At 41.3% G+C, this 20,323-nt stretch overlaps 1 protein-coding gene and 1 long non-coding RNA gene across 2 annotated transcripts in view; one reads left to right on the plus strand and one right to left on the minus strand.

The window, feature by feature from the left end:
• Positions 1 to 7,800: 7,800 nt before the first annotated feature.
• Positions 7,801 to 18,568, minus strand: LOC123479983 (uncharacterized). Its single transcript, XR_011650739.1, has 3 exons — positions 18,354 to 18,568; positions 12,682 to 12,777; positions 7,801 to 8,097 (listed from the first exon to the last, which is right to left on the minus strand). It is a non-coding gene; the product is annotated as an uncharacterized lncRNA (long non-coding RNA).
• TENM3 (teneurin transmembrane protein 3) overlaps positions 11,097 to 20,323 on the plus strand; it is a 620,275-nt gene continuing 611,048 nt past the window's right edge. Inside the window, exon 1 of the mRNA XM_053916510.1 lies at positions 11,097 to 11,230. The gene's annotated coding sequence lies outside the window, so the exon portion shown is untranslated. The remainder of the gene's footprint in view (positions 11,231 to 20,323) is intronic.

The following is a 20,323-nucleotide window of genomic DNA, read 5'->3' on the forward strand; positions in this document are numbered from 1 at the left end:
GGCATACCACTGAACTGCTGACTTTCTCGTGGTCATCAAGCAAATGGCAAATGTAGGAGAGAACCCAAATCCTTCCATCCCTTGTGACTACAGATGAGTCAGTCAGCCACCCCGCCTAGTCACGATCACACAAACTTGCGTTTTCTTCAGATCTCAATTCAGAGATCTGAGCTTAATGAAAAATAAACAACTGGCTGGGCTGTAATCATTTGGAATGTTTTAAGTGACTCGAATGGGTGAGCATTTCTTGCTTCCAAGAACCTTTGCCTAACTGTGTTCGTAGGCACTAGGAATGTCAGTCTTTCGATCTCAAACTCTGACATTCTTGGATAAGTTACTGTAGTTCCCTGCTTCTCTCTGACCTTTTTATAATGAGGATAATAACATTTATCTAGCTTAGATGAAATCTTCCATTGTATTTTTCAGAATACCTCACAATGATAATGTATTCCCTTTAAGATGCTGCGTGCTTTACAAGTAAAATCAACATGACAGTTTGGTGCTTCCTATTGCACAGGTGTATAAACCAAAAAACAGAGAAAGCACAGTTTGCTACAGGTTTTGAGATATAATAATGGCTGGTATCTACTAAGTGGTCACCTTCTGCCAGAGATGGCATATTATCCCATTTAATTCTCAAGCAACGTTTTGAGGATTTTATTCCTATTTCCACTGTAAAAGACTGAGTTTTCCAGGATCATCCAGCACGTACGGGGTGGTGTTTAGATTACAGCATGAACACCTACACGTCCCAGGATTACCAAAAGCAGCCCAAGCCAAAGGTGTCCTTCAGCAAGCTCTCTACAGGAAACGAGCTCATCAAACTGCTGAACTTGGATTTAGTTGTCCTGTTGCCTGAGCTGGTAATGACAACGATGGCACTTCCCTTGGCACTTCTCAAACTGTTCTCCCCGTGGAGATTTGGTGTTTCTTTGGCTGCGCAGCACCCTGTGGCCCAAATGGTAGCAACCCCAGTGCCAATCAGGAGGTCTGCCTCCCTCTCTACCTGTTTGTGCGGAACTGTATGTAGAATCAGCAAGTCCTCTGAGTCATGGTGGCCCTGTCCCACCAGTGTCACCCAAGCTGGTTCTTTGGTTCCAGTGTCACATGGCAGAAGCTCACCCTTGTCCTTTGCTGCTCATGTCCTTCATGGGGGAATGAGACGAGAGGCTGTGGACCAGCTACCACTCACCGTGTGGACATTTCCCTTCAGGGTACACACAACGTATTCCCCTCACTGATTCTCATTGCCCCAGGTCAACTACTGACACCAATTCCCATGATGTTTTTCACTGAAATGGCCCACTTGATCTAGTGTGAAAGAATAAAACCAAAGAAAGAAAGACTTAACAATTAAATGGACTAGACATTCTACCTCCAAACCAAAACTGACTGTACCCTTGACCTCATTTCTGTTGGAAGTATGATAGAAGGAAAAAGATGTCAGGTTTTTCTGTTTTGTTAAATCAGACCCAGAGCCTGAAAGGAGCCAATGAATTTAACTTTTTATCATCATGCAGAGCCAAGACTGGCTCCTCGTGGAAGTATGCATAGCTTCTGCCACCGTGAAACTTGGGGCTCGTGAAGCTTTGGGAGTGTCTTAGATATATTGAGCTAGGTTTTAAAAGTGATTATTCAAAGTGATCATTGGAATTGAACTGTGTCAGTTCCCAACTTCAAAGTCCTCCAGTGGTTTTTCATCACTCCCAAAATGAAACAAAAATAAATTTGATAGTGGGTCTCACGGCCTTGCCTGGCATGCTGTGCCCCTTGGCAGGTGGTCTAACTGGCCCTGCCCGCACCAGCAGCCCCCATCCCCAGGCCCTCCACACCGCCTTCATCTTCCTCTCTGTCCCACTTCACCGAAGTATTTTTTCAGTCATATCTCATTCAAACTCCCACAGGAAAACTTAAAGTGCACCCCAAATTAGAACAGGCCCTCTGTTACATCCTTCACAGAACATCATTCTTTTCCCCGAAAGAACTTATCAAAATTTTAATTATAATGCATTTATTCATTGGTTTAATGGTCTTCTAGACCTCTTACCCAAGAATGGAGCTTGCCTCGTCAAACGTTGTGTCCCTGTCACTTAGAATATTCTGGCAGATGGCAGGTGAACAGTGAATATTTGGTGAGCGAATACACGCCAGTGGGATAATGTAGCATCAATGTGTTAAGAGTCGTTGATCTCCTTATTTCTCTTTTAAACATGTACTTATTAAAAAGAACATATACCTTCTTACTAACCAAAAAAAAACCGTTCAAACGAAAAAGAGCCGGCCAGGTTGCTCGGTTGCTTGGAGTGTGTCCGGTACGCTGAAGTGTCGCGGGCTCCATCCAGGTGGGGCACATACTGGAGGCAGCCGGTCAGCGCTTCTCTCTCACATCAATGCTTCTCTCACTCTCTCTTTCTCTCCCCGTTTCCTCTCTCTGAAATCAGTACACATATCCTTAGGTGAAGATTAAAAGAAATTAAAAAAGAAAAAAGAGCCACTTGTGGTGTTGCTAAATACTGGACTCTACATAAGAATAAGCATACTCTAAAAATATATTTAGGTTAGAAAAAATTAGGTTTTCACAAGTATGAATCAATATAAATATGAAGATAATTCCTACCATAGTTTACCCAGTTTATTGTTTCTTTGTATGACAAAGTCTAGCTCACTCACATAGCATTCCAGAAAAGAAAAAAATTATATCATTTTCTAGCCATCTCTAAAAATTATCAAACATCATCATGAAATGCCAAATTTGAGCTCAGTGTATGAATCAGAAAATAATTTTAAACATACTTTAAGTACGTATAACAGTAATGATGATCTTCACTCAAACCAGTTTAAAAATTTTAATAACATTTCTGGCCCAAAGTGGATAGTGGCTGAGAGAAAAAAATAAATAAATAAACACACACCCCTTCCAGCATTTGTTTATCAACTCTAAAAGGCTTGCCCCACGCAGAAGCGGCGTTTCACAGGGCTGTTGGTGGCGGGCCTCAGGGCCTTCGCGTGTGAATGAACAAGACTCACCTTGGTTTAGACAGGAATCTAGGTCAAGGTGAGAGCGTGCTTCGTCTACTTGGGCTCAACTGGAGCTTTGAAACAGCACTGAAAACTTGGCATCAAAGTTCCTCTGGACTTCCACGGACTGAAGTAAGAAACTATTTCTCTTTTAAACTCACCCCCACGCCACCCCCGGTTTCCAATGACCAATAACAATGATCCACTCCACGCCTCTAAAGTTTGCATTTAAAGCTACTGAACAGCTTTTTTACTTAAAAAGCTTGAGATTTTTGGCTGCTGCTCTTCATTTTGAACTCTTTCCTCTTTGTTAACTCTTGGATCTGAGAATATGTGGAGAGGATAAAAAGTAACTAGAGACCATTTGCTTGAGTTCCTCTCGGCAGAGTTATGATGGGTTTTTTGTTCCCCTCCTGGAGACAGACACATTTGGTTTCTTTGTCAAAGGAGATGCAGGACTACCCTGGCTATCAGACAAGTCTGGGACATAGATTATGTCCCAGGGAGGAATACTGACGGATCCTTCCCGTTCCACGGCACCGGCGAGTTCAGCGTGAGCTGCCCGTCCCTGGCCCGCTGAGCGCAGAAGATTGTTTCTCAGCAGGTTCTCCCTCAGACCTGGCGAAAGGCTTGTTCATTTGTCTGTGTGTTTGTTTTAAACACGTCAGGACAGAGGAGCCTTTTGTGGACAGTGTGCCACAAAGGAAGCTTATTTTTAAAGATAAAGGACGTGATTTTCTCATTTATAGAACGTGCAGTAGTGTAAGATGCCCTCTGTACCAACATCAATTGCCAGTGTAATTCCCTGGTTGCCATGCTATCAGGAACATGATGTATTAATAATAAAACGACTTAGTAGCCTTGCAGGCCCCAGGAAGGCCGCGATGCTACATGCGTCTTCAGTGAAGGCCCGTTCTACAGCCAGCACCATTCTGCTATTGAACTATTGGGCTATGTAGTTTCCTGTAACATTACAATGGGCTCGTGATTATACATTCAGTTTTTCAAATGTCAAAAAAATGGAATGTAAACTATAGTTTTGGGGGGAAATTAGCATTAAAGAGGTTAACTATTGGTCAGAAAGAAAATGCAGAATCAGGATTCTAAGAAAAATATTTACCTTCAGAAGCAAAAATACTGCTTTACAAAAATAATTAAGGGAACATTGTATTTTTGTATTTGTTTTGCTTACAAGAAAGTGAGGTGTTTTTTTAATCTTTCTACTAAATGCCTCCATTCATCAAAATTTAATGATGGGGTAGAGAGAGGACAGTAAAATACAAGCAATTTCAGTAAATTATGAAAGTATAAGATATTTACTCCCTTTTATGTAATTGGGGTAGGTCTTGAGGTTGTTTATATATGTAGCATTTATTTATACTCTACCTTCTCTCAAAAACAATTTAAGGTAGTTAAATCTTGATGTAACTGATTTATAAAATGAACTGATGTTTTTGTTAGTAAAACCATGAAATACACATGGAACATTTTAAAAATCTTGATATTATCCCTATATTTGTATGAAAAAGAGAGTTGTAGAAATAAAATATATTGGAATTGAATGTTTAACTTTTTACTATTCACATAACTAAGAGAAGTTTCAAAGATGAGTAGCAGATAATTGAGGTTTAGTTGGAGCTTCATAACATACAATTGCTCACGCTCTTTATGTTGGATAAATATTCAGGTTTGGAGCGTCAGATAACTGATTCCACACACAATTTAAATTTTAATATCAATGTTTAGCAGAAAACACCTTCTGCATACATCTCATAACACCATGAGATTTGCTGCAATGACATTTTTCAAAGTATCAAATATCACTAAACCTTAAGGTCTGTTTCTACCAGAAAAAAAACTCAAAAGTTTTTGTGAATTGTGCTGCTATGGACATTGGGGTGGGGGAAGGGTTTTCAGGAGCAACTCTAAAGGACACATGGACAAAACCAAGGGGGGATAGGATCAGATGAGGGAAGTGGAGATGGCTGGGATTAGGGAGGAGTGGAGGGGGGGAAATGCAGGCAACTGTACTTGAACAACAATTAAAAAACTCAAAGTTTGATTTGTTACTTAAATTATTCTTACATGTTTAGTCCAAAGTTTGAATTTCATTACTCCCTCTTTACATGAAACTGAAAGAATGGTAACACCACACAAATTAGCAGATTGAGCTTGTTATAAAAAACATCAGCAAGATAAACAAATTAGTTCAATGAAGTGGTGACTGGGAAGTATGTAAGTAATGTGATTTTAATCAACAAAATCAATAGCAATTTTTGGGTCTCACTCGTCATTTTAATACCAGCATTTATCCTCAAGACAGGCAACAAACTTTCATTCTTGAAACTTCAGACTTTATGAGAACATAAATTTTGGCATTCCACCAGCAGAATTCAGAGCTCTGAAAATGCTGTGCATCCAAATGCAAATGACATTGTCTATTGACCAGTGTTGTTAATCTCACGTCCTGAATTTCATCTGAACCCTTTCAGTGCTCTCCATCCGCGTGGGCCTCTCTCACGTTTGTGTGTCTCTTGCTTCTGCTGTGGCCGTTGCCATATTCCCAGTGAGTCTTCACACTGTGGTCCAGTCCTCTCACAGCACAATGTGTTCAGGTGTCTCCTGCTAAACCCCTTCGAGACTTTGCATTGGTCTCGGGATGAAAAGTTAAAAATCCTTACTTTGGCCCCTTCTTGACCACCCACCTCCTGCTGTATCACCTGAGCCCCCTGAGCCCGTGGCTCTGAGTGAGACCCCACACTGGCCTGCTCTCACTTCCTCAAACTCACATTCTGGCATCCACCCCTGGCCTTTGTTCACGCTCTTTCCTCTGTCAGAAAGCTGCTTCACCCTTATTTCTCAGGCTGGCTCCGCTGGGCCCAGGGAAATCCTAACAACTTCCTCAAAGAGCCTTCTCTGGGTTTCCCAGATCTTGCTGCTATGTGGCCTTACAGCACTTTCCATTGTTACATATCTACAGCATTCTTTGGGTGACCATGTCATTAATATCTATCTCAGCTATATGCCAACAAACGCTGTGCTGTCTGCCTTCGCTCCTCTTTGCATCCCCAAACCTGTAGCTGTGCTTGACACATAGAATGCACACGATCATATTTGCTGAACGAGTGAGCAAACACGTGAGAAGCTGGCATTTCCCTTAGCTCGTCCTCACTGGTCAGCGTGCAAAGGCCACTCGAACAGATTTTCAAAGAACTCTGTATAGGAGCCACCACTCAATTCCGTCATGTGCTTCTAGTATTAAAATGGCAAGAGAGACCCAAAAATCACTATTAATTTTGCTGATTGGAAAAAATTCCTTAAATATTTCTCAGCCACAACTTTATGGAACTAATTTGTTTATCTTGCTGAGATTTTTTATAACAAGCTCAATTTGTTTTTGACAGTCCACAGACCTCACTGTATTGTTGTAAGCATACTGTGTATTGTGTTAAAAACTTCTCTAATCTCCTAAAATGTCTCCTCCTCTTATATGTTATGTGTTTTTGTAAAGAATCTACCTCGTATGTATCTCTAATAATAGGATAGAAAATAAGAGTAATAGGGTTCTACCTATATAGATGCATTCTGCTGAATTGTAAATAATTCAAACAATCTTCATCTCCAAACTTCATTATCAAATAGAATTTAACTCCAATTTTAGACTCTTCTCTGGGCTGATTAGCAAACTTTCATCCCGATTGTATTTTCATAGGAGGTAATTGTCTGGTGTCAGCAGAAGAACGTTTAATAAATTTCTGCAGGAGTGAGCAGAAAATTAAGAGCCTTAAGAATAAGGCAGTAACTTTCTTCAAATGATGATATTTGTGTACTTTCATTGGCATATTTAAATTTCGTCTGCATGCATTTTTTCCTATGGTGTTAAGCTAATCAATTTACACAGAAAGAATCTGCATCTTATTGTTTTTCTCACTGTGCTTTGTTTCAAAATATAATTGAAAATTGGCAGGGAGCAGAGGATATATTCGTTACACAATGACATGAAGGATTCCAAAGAATTTTAATCACCTCACAAGATGAAACCTAATGACGAAAAGCTGCCGTTATCCCTTCTGTACTTTACCTGACTGCGCATGGGTGTTTGCAGCTCAGTGGTTCCATCCTGCTTCATTTGTTTCAGGGTTGTCTGTGCAAATTGAGAAGTCAGTGTGTTCTAGAAGGATATGGCTAGTTTTATTTTAACAGACTTCTAAAAATCCTTCCCCAAGTCTATGTTTATTGATTGCAGAGAGAATGGATGGGAGAAAGAGACAGGAGAGAGAGAGAGAGAGAAAAATAGTGATGTGAGAGAGAAACCAGTGGGTTGTCTCTTGCATGCACCCTGACCAGGGATCAAACCCACAACCCTGGTGTATGGACAACATTCCACTGAGCCAACTGGCCAGGGCGGATTTTACCTTAGATCTAATCGATCTCAAAAATCCCTTGAAAATCATCTATTTAAAAATTTCCATTACCAACCAAGAGTCTATGCCTAGTCTCGCAACCAATAACTGCAGCTGACTAGGGCAAAACTTTTATTTTAATGTATAAATGCAAGTAATAACAGTGTTTTATAATTAAAAGGTATTTTAAGATATTAGCTAGATAAATTCACATTTTACTCTTTGTAAAGATAAATAAGCCATATAAATTTCTTGCTTTTACTGCTAAAAAAAAAAAAAAGCTAAAACTACACAGACATATGAAATAAAATTAAGCTTAACACACTGCTGGGGTAGCCACAAACTTTTTATGACTTTTAATATTCGTTCTGTTTAATTGTTATAAATCAGCAGTAATCCCTTGTTACAATACAAATATTAATACGCTTTACAAATATTAACTCATTGTATCCTCAACCCATGGGAAAATGGTATCTTTTCCCTTTTTAAAGGTGAAGGAATCGCAGTATGGAGAGTGAGTGCTTGCTCTTGCCCAAGGTTCCATAGGCGCCACTGTTCCGTGGTCGAGCTGGGCTCCTTCACGGGCAGTTCGCTTTCAGAACCGACACTTTCCACCTTACAGGCAGGAGTTGGACCAGTGGCAGCACAAATAGCAATCGCCCGAAAGCTACAGACGCTGTGGAAGCACGGGGTGTGAGTGTCAGAGCCGGAGGCCTGAGCCCACCTGGCCCTTCCCTGGCGGTGTTACAAGGGAGCTGGGTGGGGCTCACACGTCAACCACCCCGTGTGACAAGACCCACAGGGGCTTGAGTTCAAGACCGCTGCAGGGCCATCAACTTCCTGAGTATCTGCAAGGAACTAAAGTATCCACTTTAGAAGATGAAATTCAAAACCAACTTTCTGGAAACCCTGGAATACATCCTGAAAACCTCGGGTTTCAGGGGAATGTGACGTCTCCTCTACTACAGAGTGCCAGCAGTTTCCCCCAGCCCAGTTTCTTTCCAGGGAGCTGTGCACAGAGGATTTTATTTTTGTCTTTCTGTAAAGGAATACTGATATATGGACGTAGACTACCAGCCTCGAATTCCTTTCCTCTGCTCAGGAACCCATTCCCAGTTGCAGGGTGTCTCGTCATTCTCCCCCACCTCGCCACCATTTGCAGAAAGAGCCCTTCACTGGGGCTCACCTGTGCAGTTATTTGCTTTGCAATACGAGCACCATCGTCAAACAGCATCTTAGATACACAGCAACAGTCTGAAGGTGCGGGAAGGTTTTAAAATGAAAGTACCGAAGGTGTGCTTACAGCGCCCTGGGTGAGGTATCCACTGTGTAAAAGACCAGATGATTAATGTGACAGATGACAAACATGAATGGTGTCATCATGTGTGTTTGTGTGTGATACGTATGTATATAGTGTGTCGTATATAAACATATATGTAACACGATATATATTGTATACACACACTCTATATACATGAGGTGTGTGTATGTGTGCGTCATATACTTATGTGTCTAATATGCGTGTATATCATTTTATACATCTATATTCAGAGAGAGGACCTGGGATAGATGATGTTACCGACGGGGTTATGGATTTTCAATCGTACCAGAAAGTAACCTCATCTCCTTCACAAATTTGTGATCTAGGAGCCACCCACATTCCCTGTCTGTACCCTAGCACAAGGCCTATAGGAAGGAAAGCACTCTGAGTATCTCCCAAATAGACAGATAAACAATAAATAGACAAATAGTGAGAGGGAGAGAGGCTGAAAAAAAGGGCTTCGTCGGCCGGCTGAACCGTCCAGCCCCGTCTCTGAATCCGGCGTCATCCATTTCTTTTCCCTTCTCCACGTCTTGAGTACCTCTGTGACTTCCCAGGACTTTGCCCTGCTGCTCTGCCACCTTGGGTGAGCTCATCTTCCATCTTTCTCAACTGCTGGCTCATGCAGAATTTCTGGGGAATATTGTGAAAATCTCCCAACTAGGTCCTGGATGAACCTATCCTATTCAATCTCACTGGATTTCTACTTGACCTTTTGTGTTAATTTATTTTTAACAACTAATCTTATTGCCCAAGCAGTCTCTCCAGTTCTTTTTCACATTTCGCCATTTCTCTGGGCATCCACTCCACCCATGTTCATCTTAACAAATGGCTTTCTCTTCCCTGCATCACATAAAATGACCTTTCTCCTCTTTTATAGCCCAACTTCCCACCTACCTACCCTTGGTCTTAATGATCCTCACACACATCCACCCCCCAAAGCCCTCCACCTCCTCGTCCTCTGCCATCCACAGGCTTGCTCTTGTCATGTGTCTTTACTTCTGTCTTATGAATGCACTCAGGACAATTCATCCTTAAGCAAGCAAAGTGAAATTATTAGCGAGAAAACATTCCCTTCAACTCGGCCACACATTTTTGTCTTTCCATCACGATCAAGCTTTGCTGCTCCTGTTAGCTGGCTTCTGTACTCTCCCTCTAATGAAAATATGTCTCCAAGGTCACAAGTGTGCTCCAAAATCAGACCATATGACCTTCAGACAGTTTTCATTCTTTCAGAACGACCCTGCAGCATTTAACAGTGTTGCCCAATTATTTCTTCAGAAACACTTTCCCATGGCCTCCAGTGTGGCTCCTTGGCCCCGACTCCCTTCCGCTTCCCTCGGCGGTCCAGTCTCCTCTTCATGCCTCAACACCTTTCATGTAGGTGGTTCCTCAAGTACAGATCGGCTCCTGCCCATCTCTTGAAGACGGACATCCATTCCATGACTCCCAACCCGCATGTCAACATTTTCAGCCTCGTACATTAACCAGCCATGGATCTGGCCCCTCACTAATTCGTAAAAGACCAACACACCAGCTTTCTGAAAAACAAGTTACTTTTCTTCAATTCCCTTTTTTTGATATTTATATCAATTATCTCTTAGTCAACATGTTCAAAACCTAAAAGTAATCTGACTTATCTTTGCCTATCTTATATCCACCATGTATTTGTGTTGGCTTATTTGGGGTTTTTTGTTTTTTATTTTCTTTCTTCTTTTTTTTTTGTTTCTTTTTGTAGGGTGAAAAGAGGGAAATAAATGGAACAGAGAAAATTGAATTCATTGTTCAATACTTGGAAACTACTTCAGGGACTATATGGCTAAAATAAGAAACTCAAAATGCATTCATTTCAGATGTGGTTGCTGTTTAAAATGACTAAGTAAAATGGAAAACCAGTGCGTTTTTTCCTTCAGTGGGGCCAGAAAACAAAAATTTGCAAACTCACACGGTAGTATGCAAACGTAATCCTTGGTCTCTGGGAATGCAGTGCGACATAAAATATCTCCTACCCTTAATCTAATTGTCATAATGTGTACTTGGAATTAGCAATAGGAACACGGATGAGAGGGGCTTTAAACAGGACGGAACAGTGGCAGGTCTCAGATAAACTCACAAGCGTTTTTCTCTTTGTAAAGGCAAATAAGCCATATAAATGTCTTGCTTTTACTACTAGAAAAAAAGCTAAAATTACACAGACACATGAAATAAAGTTAAGCTTAACACACTGCAAGGGTCACCACATGTTTTTAATGACAATATTTTTTCTGTTTAATTGTCTTAGCAGCAGGAATTCCTTGTTATAATACATCTCTTAATTTTAAAAGAATTTGAGAAGTAAAATTATCAATATAAGACATCGAATCAAATTTTCTTCCAGTTTATATATTTCATTTACTTTATTCTAGAGTTCCTGCTCTTCTACAGCAGAGTGATTTAGAGTTTCTGTGCCTGTGAGGGAACTGAAGACTTACCTAAAGAAGAAGAGAAGGTAAGTCCCAGGCACTAAATGTGCCCAGATCTACAAAACGAGTCAGAAAGACTTCTTAAAATAGACAACTTATTTGTCTTACCAAAATGAGACACTTTCGCTAAGTTGCAGTGTGCTCTGTGGCCTATTCTGCTATCAAGCGCCGTGAATTTGCCATAGGTAAATGATTCCAGAGAGTGTAATTATTCTGATTTACATGCTCTTTTTGATAATATGAAAACAATGGCATTTCTGCAGTGTTTTTGTTCTGGAAAAGTAGATGAATGAGAACATGTTAAAATACAGACTCTGCTTTTTAACTAGAGAGAATTTTCTACCAGAATAGAGTGGACCGAACACAATGGATTACAGAGTGTGGGTGCATGTTCCCCCTACTTTGGAAGCGATTTGTTTTGAGCCCTCTTGTTTTCGGGAAGTCTTAATCCTTTCTGAGCAGCCTTTACTTGGCAACCTTTTAAGAATTAAACTTGTACCTGGTTATTTTTTTCTCTCCTTGATATAGCTCAGTGCCTTTTCTCAATGGTAACCACAGTCTAGTAATTTAAAGCTTTAGAACTTTGTGAACAGGTTCATTTGAAGCCATATCCTGAGGGGTTTCCTCAAAACGAAAAGTGCCTCCTTCTGGGAAGCTGTACGAGAATTTACAAGGGAACACGGGATGTGTACTGTTCAGGGTGTGTGTGCAGTGCTGTGCCTGGAGGATCCAGTTTTCTCCAGTATATCGTTCAGACGGTGTCTGACTCCTCGGGTTTAATGGGCTGAGTTCTTCGGGTTTCTTTACCTTCTCCTGATGGATGGTTTATTTCTTCTTTTAATGCAAAATTCAGTAAAAATTTCCTATGGTGGAAGGGTTTTCTAAATTATGAAATAATTATGAGATAAAGGTATAAAAGAATGATTACATTTTCACATTAGAAAAAAAATGAGTTGTGTGGGCATATTTCTTTTTGATGCCTTTCATTCCAAGCCTGTATACATTTTTTAAGGTGAAGAAAACATTATTACAGGAGTTTAGAGGTTAAGTGCCTACTTCTTAAGAGACCATGCCAATAATGGTTGTGTCACTGATACAATTTTATATTCAGGTTATTAGATTTAATTTAATTATATATCCCAAACAAGTAATCTTTTATTTATTTTTTCCCACATAGTAGTTGACACAAGTTTAGTACTTGCAGAAAAGCCTTTTGCTCTTCCACTTACAGAAGGGCAAAGATAAGACAGAAAGACTTTTTTTTTCTTTTTTGAAGAATAAAATTGTGGTTTAAGTGTTACATAAAATAACAGCAACTAGTGATTTTTTTCTTTTAATACCCCTCTCAGGCATTGATGTTTTACTTTTCCCGTAAGGGCGTCTCAGAGAAAAGTGATATGAGAGTCCTTTAATAAAAGTTCTGGCGTGCATAGCCACATATTGTAACCTACTCAGTGAGTAATTAATCAAAACTCACATAAGCTCTGGAATGAGGGGCTGTGTTGGCCACCATCTCTGACAGGCGGGGTGTCTCTCTTCCCTTGATTTCAATTTAGGAAATGGTGAGATTCTTCTGTTAAGATAAAACAGTGAAGGTAAAACAGATTAGTACTTCACCATTGTGTTATTTCCTGGGTAACCGTTCTTTGAAGATCCTCTCTAAGAATTTTAGCATTATATTTTGCACACGGTCTGTGGCAACAAAGACCCTGGAAATTTCCATGCAATAGAGATGCCTGGATAAGAAGTGATTTATCTTGAGTTGCTTTGCTGATATTTTCCTCACATCCTCCTCCTTGCTTTTCTTTCCTTTCAAACGCACATTACAACAAAGGCACACACTGTGAAGAACTTATCTGTGTAGTTTTCTAATAGACTTTAAATAAATTAAATTTTTAGGATAAATTATCATTGAAGTGTTCCAGGAATTGGGGGCACAGTTCCTCTTATTCCTGGTGGGATCCACGGACCTTATTTCAGATACTCTGGGCTGAAATGTAATCACCTGCGTGTTTTCTCCCATAAATACATAACTCAGAGCTCAGTGCAGAAGCAATCCTCGGTTCTCTGGGCCCACTGCTGATTGCCAGTGTCTCACCTTAGGAAAAGCTCTTTCTGTGAATGCCACTGTAATAAGACATGTCAGCCTCCCTTGTCTTTCAAGCACCCTCTCTTTTACCCCTTGTCTGTGGATTCATGAAAAGCCCTCTTCCCGTACCAGGAGGTTCTCTAGAGTAACCATTCAGTCTTCGATGACTAATACATAAACTCGAATGCTTTAGCGCTCCTCCGAGGACACACGGAACGATAACTTTCCAGCTGCTATGTAGTAAGCTGCTGCCTTCAAAACACACGTACGAGCCTAGTCTTGATGAAAAGTTATCATCCACATACCCTGAATTCTTCCTCAGTCGGGCAAAACGACGACACATTGTCTAACCTAGAGAGAACACTCAGACAAAAACAAAACAACTCTAAACGAACTCACACAACTCTCTCCAAATTATATCATCTAGGACAATTTCTCGAGTTTGCCTGTTCTAACTTAGACTAGATACAGGGACTATGATTTTAGGACCTACGCGTTAACTGATGTTTTCCAGTGTGATTATAAATGGACTGTATACTTACTAAAGTTACTCAGGTGTTTTAACTAAGCCTAATATTCAGAGACATTTCCTAAATTTGAAAAATTACAAAATGATGTATTTCAATGGCACCTAGAACCAAATATCACACAATTTCCATGGCACAGAATCCTGCTAGTGTTTCAAAGAGTTGTTAAGAAAAATAGAAAACATGTAAAATATTATGTGGTCTTTTGTAAAAGAAGAGAAAAGGAATATCATGAATAATTAAAACTAACATTTTTAGCCAGTGAGCTCCACCCTTTTCCAGGCATTTATAAAATTGAACTCAGAATTGCAAAAACATTGACTTACATAAAATTTTTGTTATTTTTTTCCCTATTGGATCAACACTGACCAAAAGAGAAAAGGAAAAGCGAAAAACCTACGACATAGTCAAACTGAATCGTCCCTCCCAGCCTCATATGGGATTGGAAACTGACCCTCTCACTGTTTGGCAAATAATCAAAGAACTGGAGAGATGAAGGAAACAACATAAATTAATAGGGTCAGGAACCACCGTGAGCCACGCTGACGGTCCTAAGCAGCTCCACGCTTGCCGTGCTGTGGAGCAAACGTGAGAACGGCCGACCACAGATTTTCCCTTTCATCTGGACGTTTTGGTATTTAGAGATGCCGTGGTGATTTTTCACTCTGCTTCTTGGTCCCTTGGTCCTGAACAAGCAGGGTCATCTCTGAACCTGGACAGAAGCATGTGGCTCACGGCCTCCTGATTCCCGTGGGGCCTGAGACACGGGTGAGAAGGACTTGGCGCCCTGAAGCTGCCTGTCTGACTTGGGAAATTTGGGGAAGCTTGTCCCCAAGGGAGTGTTCAGGCTAACTGGGTGCTTTAGCTCTTCATGTTTGCATCCAGTTTGATGTCTTGTCATATAGCCAAGGTGACAATTTGCCTCAATTAAAAAAAAATTCTAAGGGACATAAACAAATTTTCTTGCTAAAGTACATAACCTAGGGAGGAACAGGAGCAAAAAACAAGAAGTTTTGGGAAAAAAAATTCCTTTTGTTAGGTCACTGCTTTTATTTTTAACTGTGAATTAAAATTGAATAGCAATTGATAGTAGGGAGTTAGAGATTGAGCAAAATGGATTTGTTGGAGCTGTCCCAGGAGTAGTAAAGAACGAGCAGAAATAACTATTTAATGCAGAGAGGTCATTGGCAGACTCACTTTAAAACATGTTAAATAACACCTCATGCGGTTCATTACTTCAGTTTAATCTGATAGCAGGTATAAAGCACTGCCCTCGCAGAGGTGAAGTCTGTAGATATTTTAAGGCCCGCAACAAAACCACATGGCGATTATTCTTGGACCCAGATAGGAACCATACTGGAAAATGATGTGGCAGATGGCTTCCTCCCCAGGCGCGCAGCCTGGCCCCTGGCCGTGGCTCCCCTTTCACGTAGCCAGGTTTGCACAGGTGGGAAGCAGACTTCTTGTATGACACCATGGAAGGACTCTGAGTGGGCTGAGACACATCCCACATCCCCACAGATTCATTCTTGTCCCTCCACTCTGTCACCCACATCCCAGCCCCGAGGGATTGAGAGTGTCCTCTGTATCGTTAAAGAGCTGAGGCTGGGAAATGCACAGGATGAAGTAAAGGGTGGTCCCTCCAAACCCACGTGTTGGTTGGCTGAGGCCACACCACAACTTTTGCAGCATGTGGCCCAACTCACTGGTAACCGTTTAAGAAAATATCCTTTAAAATGCCGTCAATAGAGAATAATTATGAGAGGGGCAAATCAAGGTAACTTAAAGGCAGAAGGCAACTAAAAGCAAGGTAACTAAAGGCAAGTCTTCTCTTTATTAACTCAGGAACCAGAAACAATATTTCCTCACGAATTACATGGACAATTTTTTTTCTTTCTAATAGGTGGTACCCCTTTACTTTCAGTTTTCCGAACAGTATAAAGCTAGATAAATAAACAGGCCCATACAAATGCCCCATGGGCTGCAGTTTGTTGTGAAGAAGAGAGCTAGGTTTAAAGTCCTCTTCTATCAATTCCTAACTTGGCCACTTCTCCCTTCTTCTGTTTCTTAATCTGTAGAATGGAAATAATTAATTTATTTCTACTATTATTCTTTGAAGGCAAAATTTGATTAATACACCAAGGTCCCTGCATGTGTAATGCTGCATAAATTGCACCCGTCACTCACTTGGGGTCATTGTTTCATGAGAGCCCCTGTTGCTCAACAGCTGCTATTTTGAACTTCCTTCCCTAAAATCCATGTGTTAGTGGATACAACGCAGACATTTCCGACACTCTTACATTTTATCCTGTTTCATTGACAGAGAAGGGATGAAATACTAAACATGAGTAGTGGAAGAAAGAATGGGAATAGGCAATGCCAAGAATTCCTTCTTTTTTTTTTTTTAGTAGCTCAGCCACAGTTCAAGCAAGCCGCATTCCGACCACCCCGCACTGGGAAGATTTAGGGAGGCGCAATGAACTTTGAAAGTTTTACCTACAGGAAATGTAGCCAATTGCCAGCCATCTCTCCAAGGCATCTTTCTTGTCAGTTTCTGAAAACAAAGCTCTGCTTTATGGGCGATGACCTGGCGTAAACAAGCCTGATAAATTGGAGGGTTAGAATGGGTAACAGAAGTGGGTAGCATCCACGTCTACCTTTGGAGGAGTCCATGCTAAAAAGGCAGTGACCATTCAGTTGCTACTCTGTCCCTGGCACCGCCTAGCACACAGTGAAAGTTCCATGAGTAAATTAACCGTTTTCCTGGGGAATAACCATTTTCCTGGGGATTAAATTTTTTCCTGGGTCTCTGAGACCACCAAGTATATTATTCTGAGAGCTCAGAGACAGATTCCAATGACTGAGCCTGCTATTCTTAACCATGTGTGGAGGCGGCAGCTACTCATTAGAACTTGACCTTGACCATTTTGGATTTCAGCACTGCCTTAGTGCATCCTCCCCCTACCCTTGGCTGCATGTAGATCTCTCCAGACTGACCCTGATTGGAAGAGAGGTGCTTTGAGACCTTTCCATGGGCATCCTTTACAATTAGGAAGCTATTTACATGGTATAGTTTCTCATATTTTATTTCTTGCTTTGTGAGACTGCCTGTATAAGAAATGTCATACCAAATGAGCCCAGTGACCCATGCGGCCAGCAGCGGCCCCCCAAAAACATCTTACATGAGATTGTGGTTGCCATCCAGGTATTACCTAAATAAACTTCTCTGATGGCCCCCGATATTTCACCAACAGTTGCTCATATCAGAATTCATTTCATCATTTTAGATGCTATAAGCTAAAAGTAATTTTTTGTGAATCCATGCCTCAATCTTAGCAAAGTTTCTTATGATAAAAATGTAAATATTTCAGAGTTTAAAGGCTGATGGATGCTAAACTCTGATAAAATATGATTGTCTAGAAACAGATTATTACCTAATAATAAAGTATTTTAATTAGTATTACAAGTATAGGTGAATATCAATGTAAAAATATTGATTTCATAGATTTCTACCTCCTTCTGTTCCTTTTTTTCTCTTTGCTCATTCCTCTGAGAGTGATGCTTCTTTAATTCACAAATGATGTGGTGTTTGCTTTATTCAAGTACATAGAAATCAGCACACAGCCTCCCTCCTGGTTGATTTGTAACATTTACGTGAGACCACTAGTGATACACTGTTTTATGGCAGCAAATTTTTAGGAGAGCCAGAGGTCCAAAAAAAAAAAATTCAACCTGCAAACAAAATAAAACTCAGTTAACAACAGTGACTTCAAGTAAATAGCATGTTCAGAGTAAAAGATATTTTTTGCACCTCTATAAAGGAAACTTTTTTCTTTGGGCACATATATCATTCAAGTGCCAAAAGAAAAAGAAAAGAAAAAGAAAAAAACCCTCTCAAACACTGTTATTGAAAAAATTTCACGAGAGCAGGTCTCACTTCTCCAGCGGAGCAGCAACCTATTGTACCTTTCTGAGAGGAAAGTGGCTGAGGCTTTTAAAAACACTGCCCGCGTGTTACAACACATTCATTTAAAAATACTGTTTCTATTATTCTTGAACGCTTAGAGTAAAACCTCATTGTAAATGGTGTTATCACCAGGAATGGTAAGTTGTTTTCATGCACGAAGTTCAAACCGCCTCTAATGTGCTCAATTAGGGGAGCTTTTATAAAAAAGGCTGCAGGTGCTGTGACTTTTTGTGTTTGGGTTCTCATATCCTTGTGACCTCCATAGCATGGGGGAGTCAGCCGTCAGCTGGCGTTCCTCAGAGTTGCTCAAGGAGAGTTCCTACAGCAGGGACTGTCTTCGCGCACCGGCTTCTGTGTGCCTCTCTCTGTGCCCAGCCAGAGACCTGCCTGTCTGTTCCAGTACTTACCACTGACACACTCCGTGCAGGAAAGGCCTTTGGTGTGAGTACAGTCTTACAGCAGGTTCATACAAAGTGCAATAGCCTTTGTCCAAAGAACGAGGTGTGCAGAGAAAACCCTGGATCCGTACTCCGTCTTCCGTATCAGATTTTGACCCCAAGACCTACCTGAGTTGTCTGCAAAACAGTTTGAACGGTTTCTTTCCTCTGTCCTGAAAAGGGACAGTGGGAGGGGGTGCGGAAGGCCCTTCAGCTCCGCTTCTCTGTAGAGTAGGCGGCACCCTGACGTCCCTTAGAGTCACCACCAGCGTCCCCCTCTCCCCCTCAAACACCACCCCACTAGGTTCAGCCGGGAAGTACAGCGTGCAAAGCACTAGGGTGTACTGTCCCTCACTAATGTGAGCCCCGTTTTGGCTCTTGATGGATTTTTAAGATCACAATTATGTTAAATGCCAGATTTCAAAATCAAGGTGAAGTGGCACTCAATGAGCGATCTGATTACTACTTAAGAGGAAAAAGGAAAATCTAAGAAAGGAACCGAGTGTCAGTAATAGACGGCCACGTCTGAGTTTAAATGGTGTTCATTGTTCTTTAATGTGTGTGTGAGGTCTGAGATTATACCTAAACATCTCTTGGGGAGTATTGCGGATAGATCAGGAAACAATAAAGAATTTGCTGTCGGTCCATGCAGACTAAAAAATGTTAAAAGGCAGACATTGCAAAGTGCAGGTTTTGTCTGGCCTGCGTTTGAGAAAATTGGCTCCGGGGAGAAGCCGAGTCTTTAAAGACAAGAGCACCCCCTTAACTATGCATTAATTTATGTTCGTCTGGCATTGTGCTAGGCCCTTAGAGGGATACAAATGAATCAACCACGCATCCAACCTGCAAGGAGCTTCCATCTGTTCAGGAGAATCAGTCATAAGTAAAACGCATCAAATAAAGTGATTCATGATACAGATACCCACGTGACATGTCATGGAAGTTAAGAGGAGGAAAAAGATTAGTGCAGGATTTCTTAAAGAAAATTCTCTTGTTTAAAGCATTTGTCAAAGGATGGTCCAAAGCCCTCCAGAGACCCCCCTTCAGCCACCCGCCCTGGTAGAGGGACGTAAAATGGCCACATTCCGTTATGTTCTTAGTTCACGTCTGCTCTCGATATGCCAATGAACATAGTAGACAGAGGTATTTTTGAAGACTCATTTGCCCAGAGTTAAAAGCAAGTGAAGCATTTTTCCTGTTCTTAAATAGCATCATTTATTCACTTAATAAATATTTCCTAAGTGCCTACTCCTGAGGAACAAATGTGGTATTGTGTGGACACGTAATTTATGGTTATAGTAAAGGTCGCCCTGTATAACACAGTGAAATAGTAGGAGATTTTAAAGCGTAAATACATTGAGGACTTGAGATTGTTGGAATAATTTAGTTACCTCATCGGAAAGTCACGTCAGACTCAGGCAACAGCCCTGAGGGTGACAGCCCAAAGTGTTGTTCCCATTTATTCACTTAGGCAGGTCTTCTCATCTGGGCTCAGTTTTGCCCTTCAAGGGACATTTTTGCTTGTCACAACTTAGGGAGGGGATGCTACTGGCATCCAGTGGTGGGTGGAGGCCAAGGATGCTGCTAAGCATCCTACAACGCAGCCCCCACAACAAAGAAACACCCAACCCAAACTGTCAATCCTACCGAGGGTGAGAGGAGCTGGCTTAGGCTTCTGTTCTGCCTTAAATCACTAACTGCGATCCCCAAAGCAATGGAGGTCCACATGCAGAGGCCTGATAGTCACTTACCCCTAATGAGGAGCAGGCACCTCAGCCAGACAGTCAGGGAGCCCAGCCAGATATCTATCGTGTCATCAGGAGCAAGAGCAACTTGTCAAAGAGAGGGAGCAGGGAAGGGGGAGAGGGAAGAATGTAGACTCTGCTGGGCTACAGTACTGGCCAGCTGAGGGCCCCGTGGCCAGCCATGAAGCTAACGTAAGAAGCATAAAACAAGGGCCAGCTGTGCTGTGCATGGATTGCCCATTGCTGTGCGTTTGGTGGCAGCAAGAATTTGCTTTTTCTGAGTGTTTTCATAGCTGCCAATGTTCTGCTTTGCTCTTCATTGCTTCACTGAGATCTTCACCTCTGAGCTCCTGT

The sequence above is a fragment of the Desmodus rotundus genome, chromosome 13 (assembly GCF_022682495.2).
Source record: "Desmodus rotundus isolate HL8 chromosome 13, HLdesRot8A.1, whole genome shotgun sequence".
Lineage (NCBI taxonomy): Eukaryota > Metazoa > Chordata > Mammalia > Chiroptera > Phyllostomidae > Desmodus > Desmodus rotundus.